Source organism: Megalops cyprinoides, chromosome 8 (genome assembly GCF_013368585.1).
Source record: "Megalops cyprinoides isolate fMegCyp1 chromosome 8, fMegCyp1.pri, whole genome shotgun sequence".
NCBI classification, from domain to species: domain Eukaryota; kingdom Metazoa; phylum Chordata; class Actinopteri; order Elopiformes; family Megalopidae; genus Megalops; species Megalops cyprinoides.
This window is the reverse complement of record NC_050590.1, coordinates 8,691,248-8,718,284: the sequence shown is the minus strand read 5'-3', so window position 1 is coordinate 8,718,284 and position 27,037 is coordinate 8,691,248. Positions and strand designations below refer to the sequence as shown.

At 41.0% G+C, this 27,037-nt stretch overlaps 1 protein-coding gene across 2 annotated transcripts in view; it reads left to right on the top strand.

The window, feature by feature from the left end:
• The first annotated feature begins 338 nt into the window (after window positions 1–338).
• Window positions 339–27,037, top strand: part of LOC118782313 (OTU domain-containing protein 7A-like) — a 77,897-nt gene continuing 51,198 nt past the window's right edge. The window contains exon 1 of one of the 2 annotated variants that reach the window (XM_036535621.1): window positions 339–462. The gene's annotated coding sequence lies outside the window, so the exon portion shown is untranslated. Of the gene's footprint in view, window positions 463–21,499; window positions 21,670–27,037 lie in introns of those variants that run through there. The other variant, XM_036535624.1, reaches the window with a different exon arrangement.

The window sequence follows — 27,037 nt, the reverse complement described above, 5'->3', positions numbered from 1 at the left end:
GCACTGCCTGACTTTTTCTGTCCCAGAAGAAGGTACCAGGCGCCATCCGCTGGCGTGCCACAGATGTACATTATTGCAGCCGACAGAGCAATGCAATCCCTGCGCCATATTTCCAGTGCCGCTTCCTTCCGAAAAGAAACCCACCTCTTGAATTTTATTGACGCTGAACCAGACGAACTGAGGAATACGCCGCTTTTCAGAACCGAGACGCCAGGTGAGGAGATCGCCAATGGCATAGCAGAGGAGGGTGGATGCTGTGGGTCCTTGACGTCATGCTGTAGAAGGGATAGGGGGAGGAGTGACTTTGTGATTCTGCTGCAGCGGAGAATGACACGAGGATGAGAGAGATAGCGACAGGCGGACGCGGAGGCTTGTTTATTATAGGACAGAAATAAAGCATTCAGCAAGGGGAACGGGGGAATACACCAACAGCGATGGGGAGTAATGACTGAACATACGACGGTAAGCAACTGTTTTCCTCCTTTTGAGCACCAGGATCCCTGTAAATATTGAATATTTAATATATAGTCAGCTGTTAAAATCACTGCAGACCTGGAGCAGGTGCACCTGGTCCTGTAGATGTTGTACGTGTCCGTGTCTACTTGCATCTTGCAGGTTAGATGTTTGCTTTTGATAAAGTGTGCAAACATAGCGATGCAGGCTACCAGTGAGTTTTGCTGTTTGAATCAACAGTATCATGAGGATGCGAAGGCACCTTGATGTAGAAAGATAGCAATCTAAGCATCAAATGTGTGGGATTAGGATTGAACTGATTTTTGTTTATAGATGTTAAACAGCAACATGTATCAGAACAACGTATAACAATCTGAGTGGACTTGAGAGGTAAGCCTTTTCGTTTCATTTTCATTTTAGTTTTATAGTCGCAAAGAACGTGATCAAGGTATATTGTATTGTTATTGTTCTGGCGTGGCGCAAAGCCTCTCGATGTTACAACATGACACTCGGCGTTGAACATAGTCTACATCATGCTGAAAGTAAGAATGGGCTCTCAGAAGAAACCAACAGTACAGCACTTGGCTTGGTTTACTGTTATTGAGCCCCGAAATTATAGCGTTAACGTGACCTGTTTAAATTATCACTAGCTAGCATTATGATCATAATCGTTCTGTTGTTTAGTCCGCCTATTGCCGGCCAGTTTGCCCATCGTATGACTTGGTACATTTGTGCTTTGTTTCGCTCACTATTTGTCGTATACCATGTGGTGAATCTAGGCATTTAGCATAGTGACATAATCGTTAATCTGAAGGAACCAAAGGAACTGAATTTTCCTGGATTCATATTATCATTGAATTGGGGGGGATTTTGTTGTTCCCGTATTCATATTGCTGTCGAAGAGAATGCCACTGTGTTCAAGTACGGTAAGGAGCTTTTCAAATGATGTTAAAGTTGAGAAAGCCTCCTTGTAACAGGAGTAGCGCTAGTTTGAATATCTAGTCCAAACAACGATTTAGAAGCCTATCCCAAGGCATTGTGTCTATTTGGATCACAGTTGATATTTCAGAAGCTTTAGATGTAGCCACATCAATTTAGCCTATACTGAATAATACTGTTAATAAGGGGCGCTACCTGCGTTTTATTACTTAAGGTGGATACGCCTTACCCTTCTCAACAATATTTTATCACATGTCAGATGTGTCACTTCTAGATTTTCTGCGTAATGCATTTTATTTCGTAAATATTTCAATACATTAATGCTTTAAAAGATGAGAGTAGCGTTTTGAATACAACAAATACAGATTTGTTGCTATAAATGTTGTAGAGATGACATTTTAACAATTTTAGAGTATCTTTTAGCTGTTTTAATCAAAAGGAAAGTAGTGAATCGGGGGACAGTAAGCAATCAAAGAAATTTCCTGTACCTGACTGAAGCAAAATGAAGAATTAAAGCTTCTGGGGTGATTTACAGAAATGAATATTACTGATACATTCAATAATCTAAGAATTATGAGGGTGGAGTTACCATGTTGTAAGTAATTCACTAATTTAGCTCAATCAAATTGTCTTGCTGATGGGATCAACATGATTTCATTGGTTCACATCAATCATTAGCTTATATTTTGTGGAAGTTCTGACCATGTAGTGGTTTATGAGGCCCGACTTCTTCAGTAGCAGTTTTAGGGGTTGGCAGCATAACACTGGTCTCTCTGTGTAAGTCCTTTTAATCACAGGTCCATGAATGTGGAGAAATGGTGTGATGAATTCTCATGGTACTTCACGTTGATTGCTACAGTAGGTCAGGACAGATGTGTGAATGGGTAGCAGAATGCATCGGGTATATAGAAAAAAACATAAGCAGTATAAATTGTCCTGCATAAGGATGATACTAAATGAACATTATATGTGTCCTTTCCTTCGTAAAGACAAGAAAAAGCACCCGCACTAGTGTTAACTAGTGATGCAAGACTAAGATTTCACAATTCCCAAAATGGGTGGTGCTCACCAGTCACTTGCAAAATTAGGTCTGCCATTAAAACTATTGATATCAAAATGAAGCTAAGTTGTCCATGACTCGCTGATTTGAATGAATCACATTGTTTTACTGTGGAAAACACGGTCTTTTATTGGTTTGTATGAATCACTGACAGTACATGGTAGATCTTCTCATTATGGGGTTCATGAAGCCTCACTTACCCATCAGCAGCACCATCCTTCTTTCGTTTTCTTCAGTATTCATTGTTTTTGTCACAGTGAAAAATTCTCCTCCTGAGTTATAATGTCCATTAAGGAAGTTTTTGACTGTGGTGACCTTCAGCTAAGATTGATACTTATAAAGCTAGCTCTTTCCTACTATATATTTGGGGAAACTATCTCTCAAATGGATATTATTTGCTCTCATATTTAATCTGTTACCTAGATAAGCTGTAGTTTATTGTGTTTATTATTGTTTAAGTAGAGCCACTGTATGGAGAATGCATCGATGGATATAACAATGGGGTGTTTTTTTTATTTGCCATGTATGTGTCCTTGTCGTATTGCTTGACATGTCATGGTTGACTCGACAGTTTCATATGTAGTCATAGTCCCTCTGCTTAGTCCATTGTGGTTCATATTTACATTAAATTTACATTTATTCATGGCAGGCACTTTTATCCAAAGTAACTTACAAGTGAGGTACAATATAATACAAGCGAAAAACCATACAGAGTCAACAATATTAGAAGCACTGCATGACCAGGTTTCAAAGGTTGGCCAGGCAAGGTACAGACTAGCAGGTAAAGCTAACAAGTACGTTAAACCATTAGATTACTTTTTTTATCATTACTTATAATTTTATTTTGTAGTTTAGTAGGAGATAGTTTGAGAAGTTCCTTTATGAACATGGTGTCAGATGGCCAGTGAGGCTGCCGCTGCCTAAAGTCTGTCTTGTTTCCCTGAGTACACATGAGGAGAGGCTACTGTGACCTGGGCTCTTCTCAGTCCATTCGCACGGAGGTGGATTTGTTAAAAGGGCTCTCTCACTCTTCCCTCCTTCACCCAGCCTGATGAAGTCTTCTCCCGTTATTCCAGCAGAAGGGCCATAATGGAGCGTCCTTCTGGAATGAGAGATGTGTGAAGCCTCTATTGTGTCACTGGGGGAAGAGAACACCTCCCCCGGAAAAAAAAAAATGGAACTTGTTATTCCGTCATTATCTGAACTTATACTGTGTGCACAGAAGCAGCACTGTCATGTAGTGGGTAGGGAGCTGGATCTGTTGCTGGAGGTTCTGGGTCAGAATTGTACCTGTGAGCAGCACATCCACTAAATCATATCTAAATCTTACTTAAACCTAAATGAAGTTCCTATGTATGTTATAATCTCTCATAGATTGTTTGTATATTGTAAGATCTCGGGGGCATTTCAGGTGTGCATAAGGTGTGACGATCTTCTGGGCAAAGATTGTGATTTTGCGACGACGACAACTTAACAACAATTTGTTTCGCGCCCGGATAGCAGTGACTTCAAGTGGTGAGATTTATTGTTTCCAGCTAGATGTTTCCCCTTTAATATCTTGACGTTCGTCCGTTTGACGTAAAGGTGCACACAGGACTAATTACGAAAGCAGGGAACAGGCACAGGAACAGGTCGTATCCCCTCTCAGGCTTTACAGTCCCAAATGATCTGTTTCAGTAGGGTGGATAAGAGTGGGTTGGTATGTTGACCTTTATTTTAAAATCTCAGCAACAAACAAAACACCTGGTCAGTTGAAATATAGTGGTGGAATGCTGGAGTGGAGTATGGTCAATGAATTGAAATTTTATATTTTTACAGTCTCTTTGAAGAAAGAAAAGTCTGATCAGCCTGTAGTTTCACAACCCTAAGGGGATTTTTCAGTAGGCTGCCATCTGAACGATATGTTTAAGAAGTACCGAATCAACCATGTCTATCTCACAATGACAAATTTCATGTGGATAGCTTGGTAACATTGTGCCTGATCCCTGTTACACAGACCTCCTACACTGATCAGGGTTCAAAGAACCACTCAGGGCACTCATTCTACACAGTAATGTATGTAAATTGAACTTACATGAATTTTAATGGTTTTTCCAAATGGAAGGCCATTACAGAATGCATTTACAGGTTTGAGTGTGATTGTGTGGGCATTTTCAAATGTACTTCTGGTTTATTTAGGCAATCTGTACTGGCTTTGTGTCCTTATATTTCTAAGAACAGGTGTCTTAAAATGGAATATTAATATAACCCAAATTTTGTGGGCTGTTCTCATACCTATTCTGTTTTCATGGGCTATTGCCATTGTTTTTCATACTTGTTTTGCATACTCAATAATATGCCTATTTGTGTCATTATTACACACTTTGTAATCCATTTTATAGATTTGATTATTACTTAGGAACAGTCTGGTAGGACAAATAACTACAGTATCCAAATTTATCATGCTTTTATCTTATTATTTTATTTTTAAAAGCCATACAGATAATTTTGTTGCATTGTGAACAACAATAATCCAAAATAATCATAAAAAATCACGGTAGAGTGGTTTTTATGAACAAATCCTCAAAAGTATGTATTAAAATGTCATCCAAATAAATCAGGATTTTCAAAATGGTTCCTTTAGGATTTTGTCATCCTTGTCAGTCAGGCTAAATCCTTTCAGATATGCCCATATTTAGAGAGGGATAAAGCGCAGTTTGTTGATGTTTAAATGTGATGTAATGTTTTGTAATCTTTAGCACTCTCCATGTGCCAGCTTTGGCGCACTGACAGTTAATGGCTGAGGAATGTTCAGTGCAATTTTTAACAAAAAAAAAAAAAAATCTGATTCCGTTACAGGATTATTGACTGTAAATTAACCCCTGTGTAAGAAAAAAAAACATGTTTATGCTTTTGTTCTACACAACACAATAAGCATTGTGTAATTTCTGCCAACAAAATTCAGAAGTGATAGCATCATTTTATTTTGTAATATTTCATCTCTGGTTGTTTCTCAAAGTGCAGACGGCCTTCATTTGAATGTCTTCCCAACCTGCTTGCGCTCCCAATCTCTGTCACCGTTTAAATTTTGGCATCTGGGCTTTGTCCGAATCGGGGATCGGAGGTGGTGAGCTCATCAGGGACAGATGGGAAGGATGAGGGGTGAGGCAGTAAAGTGGAAACCGTGCCCGAGATTGCCACCGCGGGCCCATGGACACGAGGGCGCCAGGGACAGCGCTTGGCTTCTGATCAGTTGAAACTGCGAATTTTGTCACTTTGGCTGGTTGGCTTGTCAAAACTCGGACCTGCCGGACAGATAATGTTGTTTCAGAACCGGGGAGCCACTGTGTTGGCCATGGTTCAGCTCTGAATCTTGACTCTCTGAGGGCAGGGATTCAAACCAACTAATGCTGTGGTACAGTGTCGAAACTTCCATACAATCCCCTGCCATTCAGATGAAAAGTATGCAAAATAGTGTGTCCTTTCACCGTATTTTTCTCAGGATCACAGTCCAAAACAGCTATACACCTGCGTTTTGTCAATTCCTTGATTTTCTCTCAGTTGATGCTGATGATATATTAGCGTTGTCAAATATATTGACAAAGACAGCTATCTATTTGTCTGCCACAGATTGGACAGAAATCTACTGCAGCCTCACAGTGCTGGGACAGACTGTGTAGGTACTTGTGAATTCTAGCCTTTCTGTTATAAAGGGTTGATTAAGCAATTTTGGGGTGCAACAAATGACTGTGGATGACATTCTTTGTTCATTGGGGCACTTAGATGCTGTTCATATTCAGATTATTATGCTGAAATAATTTTAAGTGATGTCTTCATGTAGCAAGCTGAAGACATTGTTTGCAGTTGAGTTAATGTGGGAATGATATTCATGAACCATTTGCACAGGACGTTTGAAGCAATAATTTGCCAGGTCTTTGTAAACAGGAAAAAAGGAGCAGGTAGCATGATTATTTGATTAAAATGAACCTTTCTAGGATATTGCTCAGAAACAGTGCAGTCAATACCCAATGCTACAGTGCAACAATTAGCATAGTTTAATTAACATAGATTTTAGTTTAAATATTAAACATAGTTTAATCTAACATACAGCAGATCATTTGGGTGAAAAGTTAAATCAAGGGCCTGACTTTGTGGCCAATAAAGATTCCATAGCACCTATTCCAATTTTTTTGGGTGCTTCCAGTTTAATTGGCTATGCAAATCCTCGGTCATGCACCCTATCTGATGTGTAATACAATTCCAATAATGGAGGGTGAAGGAAAGTGGCTGAGGCAGACGCAGTGGTAAAACCATGGCTGGAAGTGAATTCTGTGGTGTAGTAAAATTCCATTCAGAAAGTTTCTTTAGGAAGACTGTGATTTCCCAGGTAACTCCAGAAGACTCCGGTACACGTAATCGGCTCCTAGCTCCAAGGCCAGCATGAGGTGTAATGCTTTTTCTCGCACGGAACGAGGCATTTAGCGGTATCGTCTCTCAGGCACCTGAGCCTCCATGACCCTTAGGCGTGTTAACGTAATGTCAGGAGCTGTGTTGTCACATGAGGAGAGAGATAAAGTGTTCCTCTAATTTAAAATATTTGAGTTAGATAGGTAGTCTATGTATGATATACACCTGGGAAATTATACATTGTTGAACACTCAGCCAAGTTTGCTCTGTGGGATTTACTGTGTACCGTAGTAGGACATGCTTGTTTTAAGTATGCCATGGAGAACATAATTGTAAACATCGCTCTGTCAAACTGATCTATGCTGTCTACTAAATGAAAATATAGTCACTCAGATGTGCAGATGTGAACAGAATAGTCAGCTTAATAAAGGACTTTCTCTGTTATACAAAGAAAGGGGCATCCCTGTCAGCTTCAAACAACAGTAGAAGACTTACAGCACACTAATTTTTAATCTGTTTTCAAATGTCCCTAATTCCCAAATAATTAGAGCATCCATATGTCAGATTACATTGCCGTGTTTCTTTTGCATACTGTTAAGCTTCAGTATTAATATGTTTTTGCACATAGAGATATTTCTTCCTTTGCAAATGTCTTTTTCTGAATTAGCTGTAATAACACGTTGTGACAACACAGTTAAAATTTATTCATTCTTTTATTTTCTCACAAATAATTGTCACTTGTCTGGTTCCGTTTGTGTCATCACTGCATAAGCACAAGCCTATGACTCGCACACATGTGGTTATTTTCATATTTAATCCTCTGTAAAGGAATCCATGGACTACATTTGTATACTGAGTTCAGATGTATTTGACCAATGTAAAGAAACACAGGGAGAAGCCTCTCTGCCGGAAGGCACCTGTGTGGTCAGTGCAGTCTAAACCTGGCATTCTCCAAAAGCTCAGTGCCCAAGATAAGACGGAACAGGTGGAGTGGCCTAGGGCCCCAGTTTATAGTGAGGACGTCACAGTGGCTTTGAAGGGGCTGCTGTGGTTTAGTAATCTCCACAGGTGGAGGAGCAAAGTCAAGTGCTCTGTCTGCAGGCTCGGCGCTAATAATGAGGTCAGACAGACGAGGAGGGCAGTCTTCACTCATTCATGAAGGACAGCTGAGAGAGAGAGGGACAGAGGGGAAGAGGGAGGGAGAGCAGAAGAGATGTAGAAAAAAAGAGAAAAGATCAGGGAGAGAGGAGACGGAGAGAAAGGGGGCAGCGAGGGATAGAGAGAGATAGAGGGAGAGAGGGTGTGAGCAAGTGGCTGACAGAGGAGAGAGACTGAAAGAGAAGAGAGAAAAGACAGAAAAAGGGGCAGAGAGAGACAAGGCAGACTGATGTATTATTATCTCCCTTATGATACCAGTCAGAGGCACCAGACCAATTAGAAAAACAATGTTGAATATGAATATTCATATTTTAATATAGTCATTCCCTAAATAATGAGGCTGACAGCCTGGAAAGAAAAATAATGTCTGAGAAGAAAATAATGTTTGAGAACCACATTGGTTTCTACATTGACACAGACCACGATCTTAGCTTAACTGTAGAGATATCGATGGCCCCCCAGGTGAAACTGAAAGGAGGGCAGTGTAAATCCATAAATATCAAAGACATGAACATTGATCTCTTACATGGTGTTTGACAAGAACTCACATGTCTGTGATGATGATGTGTTTTTTGTTCCTGCAATAAACGGGGCATTTTTGAAGTGAGATTTGATTGTTTTAGTGTTTAGGGTGATCCAAATGGTGGGAGGGATCATTAGTTTCAAAGGTTTTGTAGAATGTGGAGGGCAATGAACATCCTTTGAATTCATACTCTCAGGGCAGGATTCTGGTAAAATGGGAGGATCAAATGGTCATTCAAATGTCAATTTTTTTGTTCCTCTATACCCCTGTGAGACTGGATTCGTGGTAAGCCTGGTTATTCTTCACAAAAGCTGAGTCAACATTACCAAAGGGACTGGCCGTTACTTCTGAGTGCCAGTGTGGAAATGCTTTGTGGAACTTTTTTAATTTGCCTTAACAAAATATAGTAACGGTTGAGTGTCCTCAATTAAGAAGCTAAGGAGGGAAAGCTGTGTGGTCCTTCAGGGCTTAACATGCACACGGCACAAGTCTCCCAGTCAAAGCTGTGCTCCCTGTTCATGGTAGACAAACTGCCCGAGAGAATCCAGTCAGTGGCATGGAAGTGTTTAAAAGCTGACCGGGGAAATGCTTTGAATGGAATGGATAGATCATATGGCAGATTCATCGCAGTGAAAGTGGACCACTTAAGGTTGATCATAAAAATTAAATGAAATAATAATAATTAAAAAATTATCTGTTGCAGAATATGCTGATGCAGGCGGCAGTAAGTGGGACGTGATCATTTTTCATGTGACACAGTGAGGGGGTGGCTTTTGGGGCACGCCTCCCTCCACTTCACAGGAAGTGGTCAAATGGAAATGGAAGGTCAAGGCAGGCCTCTAAAGCCTCATGGGTCTGGTGCCTAGAAAGGTCTGTTCATTTCTTCTGTAATAACAGCCTTCTTTCGCACAGTCTCACAGAATTGTGCACACAGATGCAATTATTTTCAAAGGAATCAGTGTGCCACATTTGTAGAAATGATAATGATGATGGCCTTCTTTTGTACAGTCTCATATATTGTTTTTTTCCATCGGTTGGTTATTATGATTGGTGATTACAATCATATCTGAAAAAGTTGGTGTTTAGAACATTCTGATGTTCCTCTGAAGATGACTCAGTTTTTCATTATAATTTTCAAATGGGTTTGATGTTTTCAGCCAGAGCAACTTACTATATATGGGGAAGTAGTGTGATGCAGTGGTGGAGGAGCAGGGCTTGTAACCTGAAGGTCACCGTTCCGATTCTCTGCCGGAGCACTGCCATTGTGGCATTGGGCAAGGTACCTTGAGCATTGTCCCCACTCCGGATCTGACCCTGCAACCTTACGTTGACAAGTTCAGTCCCCTCATGAACATGCCACACAGACTGAGATCAGAGTTTTGTGCAGTAGGGACATGGGTCCATACTGCAAGCGTGCTGGAAACTGAAGAAGAGGAGCTGGTTCTGTATGATTCTACCTGGTTCTGCCTGGTTTCACCCACAGATGTGAATAGCTGGACCTGCTGTTAACGTGGACTGAGTCACTCAGTGCACAGTGATGAATGAATCTCACCAGGTCAAGGACTTTACCAAATAAAGTGCAGACAGCTATCAGTGTCTTCAAGTGGATACTTTAATTTCTCCTTGTGTTTAAATATATTACCAGGAGCTGCTGGTTATTTTAGATTCTGTGTGGGGGCATTTAAGAAGAGACTGCACCTGAATGATCTGAACCAAAATAATATTAATAATAACAATAATAAATCCAACAATAGCATTAATAATAAACTTATAATTTATACACTATATTTCATGCAGAGCGCTCAAACTGCATTCCAAGTGAAAACAAAAAATTAAAAAGTGTAAATAAAATACATTGAAAATTTTTTTTAAATAAACACAGAAATATCACTACCACAGTGAGTACCACTACTAACAGTACTACTAATAATAGTAGTTCCAATAGTGGGGCTCCATCTCCAGTCTTCAGGAAGAGTCTCCTGAAATGGTTCTCCCACGTAACTTTATTGGAGCAATGACAAGGTATGTCAAGGTGCACATTCCAGTAGGCTCATATGTGTGTGTCAGATATCATTAAGGCTTGAACATGGCTTTTGCGCTGGGAGACACCTCACTGAACTGACAGTGCAGTAAACCTCTGTGTGTACACACCTTTACTTGAAATTACTACATGATTGTCTGAAACTGTTGGTTCTTAAAAGGCATGCTTCGGAAAAAAAATGCTCTCTGTTGACATTTTCCGGCAGTGAACACTGGAGCCTTAAAGCCCTTTGGCATTCGATTTGTGGTAAATTTTCTGAAACATGCAGTGCTGTCAATTTCTGGGGTAATGGAATACTCTGTATAACACTGAACCTGCCAGCTTGCTGAAATCTCCCACAGTAACCACAATGTCCTACATTAGAGATTGTACACGGATTAACCTCTGTATTGCAGTTAAGGACATAGCTTCCACCTGAGCGGAACCAGAACCAACCTCAGCTTGTCAATCACTGACTTATCATGATACATTTTTATGTTAATTTGTATTATGGTACTTGCTTTCAAGCACTTTTCCTCTCTCACTCATTCTGTTTCATATCTTACCTTTACTGTAATGAAACTGCATCATAAAACTCTCATACATCCAAAACCATTTTAAACATATGTTACATTTAGGGTATGGTCATATATGTGCCTAAAATTTTAAGTGATGGGCTATGTGGTGTACTATATGTGAAATTTCAACCTTGACTGTTGATAGATGGAAATGCTTCAAAAAGTTGTTTCCTGTTCTAATGCTGGGCTTCACATACTGGGCAGGAAACACTCCCTCTTAATTGTATGCAGATCAATAACCTTGTAAATAGACTCCTTGAGCGAGAGTCGCTCTGTTACAGACATTGGTTTAGAGCAGGGGCTGCACAGATCCGCTAATCTATATTATATGGGTGTGTTAATCTAATGACCTGTGTCCATTATCGGCCTATCCTGATGATATAAAGATTAATTTGCATGTGCCGCGCCTCCTCTGATCTGATGTTGGTGAAAGAGCAGCCAGAACAGCAGCCTTATGTTTTACTGACTTAGCAGAGGCTGAAAAATAAGGAGGGGGACGATGCGGAAAGAAACAGAACGCTTTGTGATTTGTGCAGAAATAAATATGAGCATGAAACGTATCACAGCGCAGGATACTTTTGGTCTGATTGACGAGTTGGACCGCAGGAGTTGGTCTTTGTTTCTCCTCGCGTATGAAGGTTGTGACCTTTGACCTCTGATTTTGTCTGAGGCGTCACAATGACTGCATAACGGCATGGCACAGCACACCACTTTGACAGCATTCAGATCTCCCTGCCGTTGTTTGGCTTTAAGTTCAGAATCTGAACAGAACCACATATTTTATGTGGACTTGTGTGGAAAAGGCTGTGGGTTCAAATTCCAGGTGAGGTGCTGTACCCTGTGCTGAATCCTACATTTTTTTAGTAAATATTTCACTGTATAAATTGTACAGAATGTCATGAGTAGCCTTGAATAAATTCTTCTACGTATGAAATAGGTGACACAATATGTGCTGGGAACCCCTGAAATGAATGCATATTTTGTAGAAATATACATAGATTTATACATTACTGGCTAATATTGGACCAGGGAAGAGGTATGTAGACAGACCATCAGAGAGAGCAAAAAGGCAGCCATTGGTTCCTCAGCAAACCATGGGAGGCGATAAAATTTGACTCAGGAGGTGAGGTGGAGAGAGTTGTCTTGGCCGCTTGTAGTGAAGGTCTGTTGTGGGGCTGCCAGGGGGTCACCACGACCATTGTGACCCAGGAGCGGTGCAGCTTTGGGGACAGATCAGATGCGACCGATGTGTGAAGATGGTTGCGTGGCAGATTGCACGAGTGGGCCATGGTGGCATTGTTCTCTCTGTGACATCAGCCTTGCCCTTTGATTACACGTGAGTCAGAATCATTTGTGTTGATGAAATAATCCAATTATTCATTCACAGCTCCCTGACCTGGTATCGCCCCTTTGTATTGCCAGGCCCGATTGTTCTCGTCGCCTCAGTTCAAAACGTGGAGCTCCGTATTGTATGACATCACCGCGTATTCTGTGTGCATGATTTTTATCAGGGCAAATTGCAGTCCTGTTATTTGCTCCTAAATCTAAGGTGGCATGTCTGCTGGCAATATATGCTGTGAGCTGAAAGTGACAGACTGTATTCAGCTCAGAGAGAAAAAGACAGTGAGTATTCACATAGGCTATGACAGGGAGGAGCTGTCATTTTTTATCACTTTAAAAATGGATTTAGTTACGTCCGAGTCTCTGAGCCGTGTCAAAACCGCAGCCTGATTTTGCTGCCCTCGCCCTCTGCTCCTCCAGTATCCCTGTGATGTGGCCTGGGGCATGGGAGCGTGTGTCTGTGCTCTGTGTGTGTGTGTGTGCCTGTCCGTGTGTGTGTGCACGTGTGTGTGTGCGCGTGTGTGTGTGTGTGTGTGCGCTGCGTGTGTGTGCACTGTGTGTGTGTGTGTGCGCATGTGCTACGCGTGCGTGTGTGCGCGTGTGCTAAACGTGCGTGTGTGTGTGCGTGTGTGCGTTTGTATGTGTGTGTGTGTGTGTGTGTGTGTGTGTGTGTGCGTGTGGGCGTGTGTGTATGTGTGTGTGTGTGTGTGTGTATGTGTGTGTACCTGGGTAGACACCCCCTGTGTGACACACGTCTCAGCCCTGACATCACTGTGTGTGGTGCGGGTGGCCTCGCCGTGCCCTGTGCCAGCATGACCCACCCTCTCCTCATTGCATTTGCGTGGCATCGGGTGTCTCCCGCTGGGACTGGGAACAGACCTGCCAGTGACGTCTGACATTGCCCTGTGCCTTCAGCAAGAGCCAGCCATGATTTTGCTCTCCCTCTCACACTCTTTCTCCCTCTTTCACTCTCAGATACACACACTGTCCAGCTGTTTCTCACATCCCTCTCCCTCTCTCTCTCTTGCAATGCAAGTGAAATATTGCTATATTATTGCACAAGGATACAAGATTCCTTCACTGGGAGTATCCCTTCTCTTTCTCTCTCTCCCTCCCTCTCTCTCTCATTCTCACCTCTGTCAAATATATTCAGTGTAAGTGAAATATTGTTGTGTCATGGTACAAGAACACAAGATTATTCAGTTTTCCCACATTTGGCATCTGGTATTCGTTATCTACACGTAATGTATATATTTTTTTAAAAATCATATTGTAATAAGAGATATTTGGCCATACTGCCTAACGTTTGAAAAATAATAAGCTGCTGTGCGACAGTGAGTTTACCCCCCACCTGCGTCATTGATGAATGTGAAACACCAGGCAGAATTTTAGAGACAGATGAATGATGGTTATGACGGTATCTTGGTAAATGAGTTCACAATAGTGCAGGCCTCATTATGGGCGGCAGTGTAGTATAGTGCTTAAGGAGCAGGACTCGTAACCAAAAGGTTGCCGGTTCGATCCCCGCTGGGACGCTGCTGCTGTACCCTTGGGCATGGTACTTAACCCACAGTTGCCTCAGTAAATATCCAGCTGTATAAATGGATAACATTGTAAAGAACTGTAACTTATGTAAGTCGCTTTGGATAAAAGTGTCTGCTAAATGTACATGTACTCTGCTTTTACTAAACTCTATAACAGAGCAGTGCAGTTTTTTTTACATTTACATGTGATTGAAATTAAAAGCTGTCACCGCATGATGAATTTTATATGTCCTGTCATATGCTCTATTATATATTGTCACTTTTCTTTTTTTTTTTTTTTCCCTGAGCAGAGATGGATTCTTGCTTCCAATCAATCACTCTGCGAGGTGTTGTTTTCCCTAAAGGGCCACAGGGCAGTTGAGGTTACCAAGTGTTAAATTAAACCCATTCATGCATCACCATCAGGGTCAACCACAGCATCAGGGCATTACTGTACATTACATCTCTCGAATATTTTCAAGGCCCTGCTCAGCTAGATGACAGTGTAACTGGGAGTTAACACAGAAAAGCGCTACTGCAAAGAGATATTAACATAGTTTTCTTATTAAAGCTCCTTACTCCGCTTCTGAGGTGTACTGTCTGAACATTGTGACCCTTTCTCTCACCAAAGGAAGAGGGATCCACTGTTTTCTGAACTGACTTTTTTCCACTGCACACCACAACATTCCAGCAGGAACCGCAAATGGAGCGTTCCTTTATAGAAACGCTGTGGTCCCAAGTGTTTTATGCCTTTTTCAGACTACCATTAACACCAGGTTACTAAAATAAGATGCCTAGAGCACAGAGAGGACTACAATGTTCTAAAAAGTCACAGTCTTTCCTGTGCAAGAATTGCTTTGGTTACCCATCAGTGTTGTGCCAAGCATCACACTTTGCAATTCTGTCTGAATAACATGCGTTATCAGGTATAACACTGGGGTTTCAGACATGGAGTCCAGTCAGGTACACAAGCTTCTCTTCCTTATCATCCAATGCAGAGTCAAACAAATTAGCCTTGGTGGAGCTTAGGTCTATCTTCACGGCTGTTGTGAGGTCTGCTTCCATTTACCTCCCAGGACAGACATTCTAATGGTATTGCCTATATTAGTTATACACATCATCTGTAACCCACTAATTCCTCATATTTTGTGACTGGCTTGGAGATGCTTGATATTTGATCAGGATTCTGCATGTAGAATTTAGCCATGTTCTACGTTCTCCTACCAGAGCCATCAGCAAGGGCAGCTGGTTAAGATTACACTTTATATCTCATCCATTTATATGTAGCAGAGCTTGAAGTGATTGGCTCGTGTGAGTCCTGCTTAAAGCCTTAGCTTTAGAGGGTAGCAGGTAGCCGAGTGGTTTCAGCGGCTACGTCACTCCCCCAAGACCTGGTTAAGTAGCATCGTTGCCGACAGGCTAACAGCAATTAGACGCTGGCTGTAAGGGGTCGGCAGCGTGCAGTAAGAACCTCGGTTCGAAACTCGCTCGCTCGCTGACCCCCCCTAACATCAGATTAAACGCAACGCAAGATACCACCCATTACATATACAACTGGCTAGTTAGTGTACACATTCAGGTTTTTTCAAGGGTAGAACAGAACAATGTAACATGATATTCAAATTCAAAATGCCTTGTTGTTTAAGTCCAGTTCTCTAACCAGTGTGCCGCATGAATTCGCTGCACATTGACAAACTTGAAAACACATCAGTGGTGTACAAAAAACAGCTATACTGAGGGATGCTGGGTCTGGTCTGGAGGCAAACAGCAGTGATTGCAAAGACAACTCCCACACTTATACCCTCCTGGTTTCCCCCAATTCCATTCACTCAAAAAATAAAACTTAACAATAATAATAATAATTCATTCTGTGGGGAACAACACAGTGTGGCTTTACTATCCCAGATGGGTCCGGGTGTTGCGTAAACTGACATAACTGGGGAACTGAGCACAAATTAAAGAGGGAAGGTGACCTTGTGTCCGCGTGCGCAGAGCAGCTGGAACTGACAGAGCAGCGGTTTGTGAGACCGGGCAGCAGACGCTGTGTGACGAATGAGGGGGTGCTCAGCTGCAGTGTTTCTGGGCTGGCAAATGAACTGCTGGTAGAGTGGGCCAGTTCCGCCACCTGTGGTGCCGGCCGTATCCTGGCCTGTCCTCAGAGTAACTCAGTGCTCTGGTGCCACAAGCGCAAGGAGCCTCTGAAGGCATGGTTCAGAGAGGGGCTGAATGTAGACCCTCAGGCCCTGACTGCTGCTGGTGCCGCAGGCCCCAACCCTGTTTTCCCTCCCTAAAGCCAGCTCAGTCCAACAGGGAAAACCCAACGCTGGCTGGCTGCTCACCTACACCATGCTGGGCTCAGGAAATGGATTAGCACAAACATTAGAAGTTGTGTTTCCTGAGTCCCTCTTAGATTTGACTTTGTAATTTACATGAAGCTTAGAGAACGCTGAGCTTTCCTGCACCATGGTCATACACAGAGTGTGAGTTGAGGTGGACTTCTTTATGTTAGTGCCTTTTTTTCTGCTGCTGTAGATGATTATTGTGGCCTGAATAATAGGTGGACTCCCTCCTTGGAGAGGCAAGAGGCAGAGACTCCCATTCATCAATGTGTCCCCCCACATTAGAGGTGAAAAGAACTCCGAAGTTCCCCACTCAGCAGTGCTGCTGCAGGTTACATTACCAACGGCCCACAACGCAACACACGCAAAAACAGCATACGAACACACACATGCTTACCTTTCAGTATTTGTAATGGGAGGTTCCGGAAAGGTTCCAGAAATTTATCTGATTTTCTCAGAGGCCACCACGTCTCCATCTTCAGCCAGTCAAGCTAAGATATTAACCTGGAGGCAAAGCTGAACCAAATTCCCAATCCAGTGCTTAGCATGAGGTGAAACTGTGTCATTGGGGCCTAACCAAGTAACCTTTCATGTAACCTAACCTCAATCTACCATATATAGGTTTAAGTGGAAAACCAAGCACAGAGAATTTTCTGTTAGTGTTTGGTGGAAAACGGCAGGCTCAGCTTTCTACTGTCTTTCACAATGCATACCCAGGAATGAAACAGATTCTTAACTCAGATGGTATCGTTCTCATTCTGAATCTTGTAGGCTTTTATTTATTTATTTATGTATTTATTTATTCATTCATTTATTTTATTATTGTGTTTAACTAACAGACATTTTCTAAAAAGGTTACTGAAGTGCAGGGGTGGCCAGCAGTCATTTCAATGTAAAGGACAAAGGCAGCTCCAGCAGCCAGCATTTCTTTTATTCGGAGGGGAAAACACTTACAATGTCTCTAATTAAACCAAATTTTGTACAGGCTGAAATGTGCTTGGCCTATTTATCCTCTTTTGAGGAGAACGTGATCGAGGAGTGACAGGAAAACACATCTCCTCATGTCCTACCCCGTGAAATCTGTGTGTGCAACCGTAACCTTGCTTCCTCTGAGTCACGCCAGCGAGGTTTGGGTATGAGAAGTCCTTGTTCCCTTTGTAAAAAAAAATATGTGTCCTGTTATTGTCCATGTTCCTGCCGCTATTGCCACCAGCATTGTGTGATTGTGCTGCTGCTGCAGGCTCTCTCCTGAAAAAAGAAATGTTAGTGGACTGAGCCACTTTACTCCAGACGTATCCACACACTTCATTGATTACACCAGGAAGAAGATGGGCCGCCACAGCAGACAGAAGCACAAGGTTACAGCCTCATATGGAGGATGGAGGCAGACATTGAACAGACATCTGCTATGGGGTGTAGAGATGGGAGAGGGGGGCTTCATAAAGCTCATCGTGGGTGGAGTCACCATATACTGTCAGTCACTACCTGGTATTAAACAATAAAAAGACCTTACTACCTGTAGCAAAACTCTTCAGCTGCAGTCACACCTGATTCGGTATGAGATTTGGGGACGAATGCATAACAGTCTAGCTGAGATTGTGCCTAGCTTCTCAGTTAAAAACTCTTCTTAATCACAAGGGAACAAAGCATCTCTCTCAATAATCTTATGGATAATGCACTTGTGTAAAAATGTATCAACTTGGGAAGCAATACTGCTAAAATTGCTGGTTATTTAAACCTTTTTTTCCTTCTAGTTAGTCCTTGTATTTTACCAGGTCTTGATCTTTAATATGCAAGCAGTCGGTTGTTCTAAAAATGCCCTTTCAATACTAGTTAGCCAGCTGGCTAGTTATGTTGCTTTCTAGATGAATGAATAAAGTGAAATGTAGCATCACTGTACAGCACATGATGTGATATATGATAAATTTTTCTATGAATGGGTATTATTGTAAAAGATAGCTAGATTGTGTACTTTTGCTGTTGATTTGTGTAGCCCTTTTTCTTTTGTAATAATTCTGAGCTAGCTAGCTATCACTTGCCACTCAAAACTGATCTTTCAGTGGTTCATCTTATAGCTGTTTCAGTGGTTCATTTTACAGCTGTCTTATAGCTGTAACTTGAAAACTCAATCAATCAGGAAAAAAAAAAAAACAAAGTAAATATGACCAGCTAAATGATGCCATTTTTTTTTTACTTTCTCATTTCTGTATTTTTTTAAATTGCTCCTGCTCTGTGAAGTCGCTGGAAGGCAAGCATTGTATAATTTCTGACAAAATGACAACTCAGTCAGTGGTTTATTGAAACATTGGAAAAAAAAGCATTGGAATTTTTATCGTGGACATTATTTAGCGCAGTGCTCCATACTACAAAAGTAATCAAACACTGACGCAACCAGTATAGGAAGTAATCATCGGCAGGTCTTGTAATGCTTTTGAAGAGGACAGTAGGAGACGGAAGAAACAACCCTGTTCCTGCTGTTCCTGCTTCCAGAGCCTGGCAACAGTCACATGCTGATTACTTCTGGTAGTACACCTAAGCTTGTCTGCTGGCCCCTAGTGTAATGTTCCACATGAAATTTGTGAGCATGAATGAGGTTTGTGATTTGTTCAGGTCTATCAGTCATTGGTAACACTCCACCCATAGCCCCACCCACCAGTAGTTACTGATATACTGATGATTTTCATCAATGGATGCCATTGTACTGTCAGACCAGAGGATGTGATCAGCCACCAAGCTTTAAGCCATGTGACATGATTATACCATTCCTTTTTAGGGTGGCCTTGGTCTCTGGAGATCTTCTTTTTTTTACCAACCCGGTAGTACTCAGTAAATACTCTCAATGTGTATTTGTTCTTGTTCTCTTTGCTTTCCAAGGACAGGGGCTGAAAAATGTGCCTTTACTTGAAAGTTGCCACTGCCATATATTGATTTATCACCATGTCCAAAACTCACAAGCAAACCAAACAAAACCAGAATGTTTGGCACAGATGGGACACCTGTGTGTTCTCTTTTCTCTTTTCTCCTTGCCCAAATTCCAGTTTTGCCAAGGAAGGAGGCTGTTTATCCTGCTGAAGGATGTAGCATGTGGCAGGAGAATGAATGCTTTACCCTTGGCACAGCTTAACCTGTAGTCGAAATGAAGCTGAACCCTCTTTTGTGTCTGATGTTGTATTGTGTTACATACACCAAGAACATCTGATGTTCTGACAGTGATGCTTCTTAGTTCAAAACACTCTCCTTTGGGATACATGCACAAACTTTATGGGTAGTTTGCCGGCATCCACTCTTTACTTTTATGCTCCCCTTTCTACCAAAAGGTTTAGCGTCAGTAGTCAAGCACTGAGATGTGAGTGCAAGTAGCATAATGCAATACAAAGTAAATACTGCCATAGTAGTACACAATAAAGGCATACAATACATTCTAGTGCAGTGGCACAAGGAAGTACATGATTGATTTGACAGTCCAAAAGTTCAATAAACTCTTTATGGAAAGCTCATATATATTAGTATTATTGTAACTACTACCCTGTCCCCCACATCAACTCTTGGGTTTTTTTGTACTTTCTGCTGAAAACTGGCTCCTAGTTCAGTTATCCTGTGAACCCTAACATCAGCAGCCAAGCCAGCCTTACTTCACCAAACGGAATCCTGTGTTGTGCCATGGCACAATGTTTTGCTGTTTTATTTTTTTTTGTTTTGTTTTTTTTTTTTTTTTTTAATTCTTTGGGACATCTGACTCATCGGCATCATTTGACTTTTCAATGCTTCCCTTTCAGCATAATGTGTCATTTGAATGTAGGCTCTTTTAATTGATTGCACAGTGGAACAGAGGATGCAAGCGGGGCTGTTTATTGCATTCTCAATGGGACAAAGGGTTCAGTTTTTTTGTTGTTGATCGTAATTTTGAAATTTTTTAAAAGCAATAAATAATATAATGATAATGGTTGTGTAGTGTCAGCGTTTCACTGACAAGCTAGTAGGTTTGTCTGTGTTGTATTGCATTGTAATGTCTTAACCTCCTCCATAGAGCAGTTGTTTTATTTTCATACAAAAAAAAATCAGAATATCTGTGTGATTCAGATGTTTATTTTGGCTGTCCCTACCCATGTTTCAACACTTAAATGTGACTGTTGATAATACAGTATTTTCTTCTATGCATGATGTCCTCTGTCTGAATAAGACAGATCAATTGTTGCAGTTTGCTTGTGTGTTAGGAAAGACAGAAGGGTAATGCACAGCTAGGCAGAATTCATATTCAATCAGTAGGAGGAAATTAACACTGTGCTGGGTTGTGTAATGTGCAAACAGAAAGATTACTCTAACAGATGGCCGTGTTGCTGCTCAAGTGACACACTGGAAGCAGTTGTCTTCAGAAGTTGCTACCTGTTGCTACACTAAAATGTTTCACATTTTAGCAATGGGCATCAAGCTGACCTCAGAGACTTTTTGGCTTTTGACACAGGCAAGGAGCCCTTAAGGAAATATACAATACAACTACAGAAAACATTGGAGAAGAAATTATATAACATCTCTTTGGTATTTGTATAGCACAGAATGATTTTAAACCACATAAAAATATCAAAGGGGCAAGCAGGTGTTATATTTTTTTAGCCAATGAGAATAATGTGAAGTTACTTCTCATACAGTGTATGAATTTCCATGTTGGTAAAATGCAAAACTGTCTGAGAAAAGAGTATTTAGATACCTGCTGACCTCAAATTATCCATAAATGACAGTACTGCAATAGTCTCTGTAAGAGGAGACTTATTTCCTGGGTTGTGTTTCTGGAAAAAAGATTCCACCTTTTATGGTGCCAAAGAAAGACTGTTCAGCGAGACACCTGAACCAAAGGAAAGTATTTGTTGGGATATACTAAGGATTTCTAAATCTGGGGTTCCAACTTTGCTATTTTACCAGAAATCCATGTTGGATATACGTGGCAAAAAGATAATTCTGAGGTTTTGTAAACCAGTGTGAAAACAGTCCCAGATGCCCCTCGCTGAACTGCCAGGTGCATTGCAAAACATCATGTTATTCATACCTCTTACTCTTTATCATGTTGTTCAGCTGTGAGAGTCAGGCAGGGAATGGTTCACACGGCTTACTCTTTTGTTGAACAGTGTCTTTTTTTTTTTTTTTTTTTTTTTTGAATGCAGTTCTTCGCTTTCTGAGTCTGCCGGCTGAGACCTGGGAGAAGTGGTGTGGAGGGGGCCCGTGGTCCCCTGGGAGACTTGTTTCCAAAAAGTAGGACAGAAGTGAGATGCCCTGGGCAGGCGCAGTGCAGTTTCTCTGCCTGGCTGCTCTGTTCGAGAAAAGGAGTCGCTACTGTCCGCACATCTGCCAGGGCTGGTAAAACCTTTACTTTTGCTTGTCGTCATTTGGCATTTTTCATTGGAGGCTGTTGCTGCGTGGCATTGTGTGAGGAAGGCAATGTTTTGTATTGGTTGGAGGAACGGGCTGTCACGTGAACGCTTCCAAAGATTTTTAGAGTTTTATTTACGAAGGTGTGGCAATGTTCAGGTGGTCAGTATTTACTGTGCAATCCTGAAACAGCAGAGGTGTGTCAAAAAAAAAAAAACACACACAACAAAAACAACAGAGTAAAACATTAAAGCAGGCCTGAAGCTGTCTGCGAGCCCAACTGGCTATAGCTACACTGCCACAGATTAAACATGCACATGCATGTGGCTGTGCTCCCTTAAAACCTGAAAACCACAGTCACTTACAGTTTTCGAATTATTCCTTTAAAACGCAGGCAGCTGTTTGACTAATATTTCCCTTCATACTGCAGTGTTGCTAGCTAGACTATGAATACCTACAAAGGCACAATGACAAACACAAACTCAACTGTGATGGTGTGTGAATGTGAACTGAGTGGTAATACATGAATGGAAATATATATTTTATGGACATACATGATATTATGAAGTCACTTGAATTGACTTGCTAATCACTTATAAATAATTGTTATACAAAACAGAAATGAAATTGCGCAATTTTCAGAAATGAGGGGGGGGGGGGGGGGCACTCAACTTCATCACACATTTTCGTTTGGATATGAATTATTTCAGATGTAACCAAAATACCATTCATTATATTCCACTGAATATGGAAGTGATGTCATTTTCTGATCTAATGCATAGGGGAGTGATGTCATCCATTCTGCTCTAATGCATGAGGAAGTGACATCTTTCATTCTTCTCTAATGTGTGAAGATGCAATCTTATCATGTGATCAATAGTAGCACCTTAGCTGGACCGAGAGCTGGACCTGGTAGCTGTGGCTCATGTCTACTCCAATAATGATACTGATGTGAAGCTGGAACTGTCAATAAACCCAAACGTCACTGGAGGAAAAAAGGGCTGCAACCTGCCTAACCGATTGCAGGAGCACCTGACACAAAGGTCATGTGACATCACCAAGTGCTCAATACAGAACATGATAATAAGTGGCACATAAAGAGACATAGCTGTGAAAATGAAGCATAAGTTATGGGGAATCTCTTTCTCTTTCCTCCTCTGCATCCACTGTCTGTTAATTAAGCCAGCTTGGTGGGAATTTAGTTCTCTGCAGGTGCTTGACCTTCAGATCCATTTTTTCTGTCTCCCACAGATAGCCTTCCAAAAGCAGCCTTCTTTTCAGTCTTCAGACAAACTCCCACAGCGATAGTCCTCACTCTCAGTTGGGCTATATATTTTCACATGAACAGAAGCAACTAATGTGACTAGTGAGCATAAAAAATGCATGGATCCATTTCCGATATTCCAACGTTTGAGCAAGAATGAAATATGCAGACGAAAATGTTTTCGAAGCGAAGTATTGTCTCTGTAGGTTCAGTTTAATCTCCCTGCCTGTTCTCCCAAGTGCAAGTGGGGGTGTAGTGTTTTTTCCTCATCGCATGAACAGAGTTTTGACTGCGTGTGCATTATTTTATAGTCATACGTGCAGCACTCAGCATGTCACTAAAATAAGCTTCAATTTCCCGTGGAGAAAAAAACAACAGTGTCCATGGAGGTACGTGCAGCATACCATACAATATGGAAGTACATGCATTTTATCAGGTAGCCTATACAGGAGGTACATGTGTCAGCATGTACTAAATATGCAGGTATATCTATGGTGTTACATGGGCTATTGAAGTAAATAACTGGTTGCATGCGTCATTACGTTGTGACACGTGTTACAGTTTATTGAAGGATTACTGAAATCCCAGCGTATATGGCACTATTTCAAACAAATTAAGTTCAATAGTATTTTCTAAATGAGGAACACTCTGAGGAACAATATCAGATATTAGCATTGAATTTTGCTTCAGGGGTTGCAACTGTGCATCACAAAAGAGGCAGGTTGACAAGCTATTTAACTTCTGGTTGGCAAGCCATTTAGATACATAGATAGACAGGGTTGAATAAAATGGCAAATTTTGATCTGCATTTACATAATGAGATTTCAATCATAATATACTGCTAGAAACAGCAAGCAGTCTTCTGCATTGTATGTATGTTTGACTGCGTGGATGACGGCACGTTGGTCATAAAGGGGCTTTATGTGTATGTTTTGAGGTGTTCACTCTAGCACACATGTGAGAAGAAAAATTGTTTGAAAATATATTTACCCCTCATGTAGGGGTAATTATTATTATTATTTTTTTAGCATCATTAAGAGTAGCCATGCTTGCACAGCAAAAACCTCTGGATTCCACCCACACTCTTCTTGCTTGGACCAGACATGTGCACCGCAACATGGTTCCAGCAGGAAACACTTTTTGGTGCACCTCAGTAGGTTGGACAGAGAGAAGAAGAAAGGATGAGGCAAAAAGCTGAATACACCCCCCCCCCCCCCACCACTCTCCCTCTCTCCTCTGCCTTCCTTCCTGCCCAGGGCCCTTGGTCCCTCCTCTTCTCTGCACACAAGCAGGTCATTGTGAACAGAGAAGCAGAGAACAGCACAGACTGACTGATTGATTCCGTGACTGAATACAAGTGGGGGTTTTTCTCTTTCTCTTTCTTTCTCTCTCTCTCTCTCTTTCTCTCTCCCTCTGCATTGAAATTCAGACACTGAGCCTGGTGCGTGAGGGCTTCAAGCAGCGGAAGTGCGTAGCCCGCTTTGTGAAATATAATCATGTCCCATCAAGTCGCCCACCTCCTGTTGCTGTGTTAGATGACAACATGTTATATGACACATGTTTAAACTGATAATGGCAGAAAATGAGCAAACTAGGATAAAGCGGTGAGTCATTATTGTTTCACGCCATGTCTACACCGCACTCCTCAGTAAACCACATATAACCGATTACTAACTAATGAATTATAAATAAATATATTTAAATATATTTATATATTATAATACTGGCTATTGCAATATATATAATTATAATATTATATATATTACATATATATGTATATATTTTACCTATTGTAAACTCCTATTTTGTCAGCTCATTTGAACACTCATTTCTCCTGTGAACATGCTTTTCCCTCTTACACCAACAAACCGCAATAAGATGTTAACCAGTTACTGAACAATTGCCAAAACGATAGCAGTGGAAGATAAAAAGGGACTTATCCGATTTGCTTTTTTGTCCTGTGAGTCTTACAGAATAAAAAGTGAGACATTGCTAAGTGTGGTGGCGTTGAGATTAAATATTTGTTATCAGGACCCCTGAGGGTGAGCTTGACAGCACACAACCTCCATATTGAACTGTTTTCTGTTTAAATCAATCAACTTTCTCTTGTGAATTTGCATTGTGTGTGTTGTATTCCTGTGGTCCGTAGCAGGTCTGTATCACATAAATGATACCTTCAAATGCAGACAAACATGCGTTAAAACAATCCACCTTTAAATGCGTGAGATTATCAGGTCAGAGTATGACTCCATGGGGCAAGGTCCTGATGCATGAGTCTTGATCACGGCCAGAGATTTGAGGTGTGTCTAGCTGCCAAGAGGTGCAATATGCAACACAGATTCCAATGAGTGCCCATTAGTGATGCCCCAAGGATTTTAACCAGCAGGGCATTGCTGGTGGAAAATGTTAATCTGTTAACTACTGGTCAGTGGAGTGTTTTCTTGTTTTATGGAATGTGTTATTTTCTGAGCACCCTCTACTTGTATGGAGTCCTGTTTTGGGGGCCTGTCACTTGGTTGTTAAAGGGGATGTAGATCTGTTGTTGTGGAAGTATGTCACCTCCAAGCATCAATGGCCACATTTTCTTTACAGTAAATGTGCATAAAAGCACACTAAATGTGCATGGATCCTTGTTGGCTGGCCCAGTTAATTTCTTGGATGTTGTGATTTTTCTGCCTTATATTTAGGCTGCCAAAGAAGCAAGCTGACCTGGGTCAGACTAAACAGCCTGAACTACAGGGGTGTATGACAAGGGAGAATCTGTCCTCTCTGGTCCAACAATGGTGCATTTCACTGCCCTCTCAAATGTGGAACTTCACTTTTATTGCAATGTTTTTTATTGTTCTGAGCATCCAAATGACAGACTAGATTTTTTGCAGAGCAACTGAAGTATTTAATTACATTTTCTTTGATAAATGTATTAATGATGGTGAAAAAAATGCCTGGTTTGTCAAATTATATAAATATTTAATGGATTAAATTATTATTCTAGGAATAAATAGACATACACTTTGTGTGCTGTTAATATATTATTAAAATCATTGCTTATCCCTTAGAATTAGCTTATGTTGCTAATGTGTGTATATATGTGCAAAGGATAAGACAGTGTGTTTAATCATATATGGTGTCATATCATGCATATAATATTTACAGTTATTAGTTACTATACATAGTAGTTTTGAAAGGCTTTAAAGCTGCTCAATATGGATCTGCATGTACATGCACTTGTTTAATCATCATTTTTATCTGATAACATTTTATTCTCCACATGATCAGCATGATCTACCACAGTGGCTTTTCAATCCCTGCATACTTCATTCTGTGGAACTCAGTTATGTTTCCCTGCATTTCGCATCTTCAAATGGACTCATTCCTGTCATTATCATTCCCAGTCCTCATTCATATAACATCGTCATGATGAATTTTGCTTAACCTGATTTTGGGATCTCTCAGGCTACAATCCAAGGGTAAAACTACATGCTGAATGATGGTAGGTATCATGAGACATAATTCATTTATTGTAACTGAGGATACTAGATGGACTGTTGACCGTTCTGTAATAACCTTTGGAATTACAAAATTTTTCTGTTTGGTTTTCTGTGATGAACCTGACCTCCTGAAAACCTTATGGTAGCCTAGCAGGTTGAGCCAAAGCATGAAAAAGTTTGTTCTAGGTGGACCTTTGTAAATACACGTCTTTTAAGTTAGCCTTACAGCATTGGAAATTCCCCTTACTGAGCTCAGGACCTAGTCAGTACAATCACAGAAAACCTTTATGATGCCACCTCAATGAAAGTTAACCAAATCAATAATGTGCTAGTTAGGCTGTAATTGTTTTGCTGCAGGCTACACACATTATCATGATGAAACTGTGATGAAACATGAAAATGTTATGTAAGCTAGTTGGACAGAAAATGGAATATAACAAACATAAGTGTTATACTAGCCTATTTCATTACATGCATAATATTATACTCATGAAGAGATGACATAGCTGCATACCTTTGCGCATTTCTCCTCTTCTTCTTTCCTCTTTTTCCTAAACTGGGCACCTTTTCTTATTCATTTGTGCTGATTTGGCACTCGAGTATC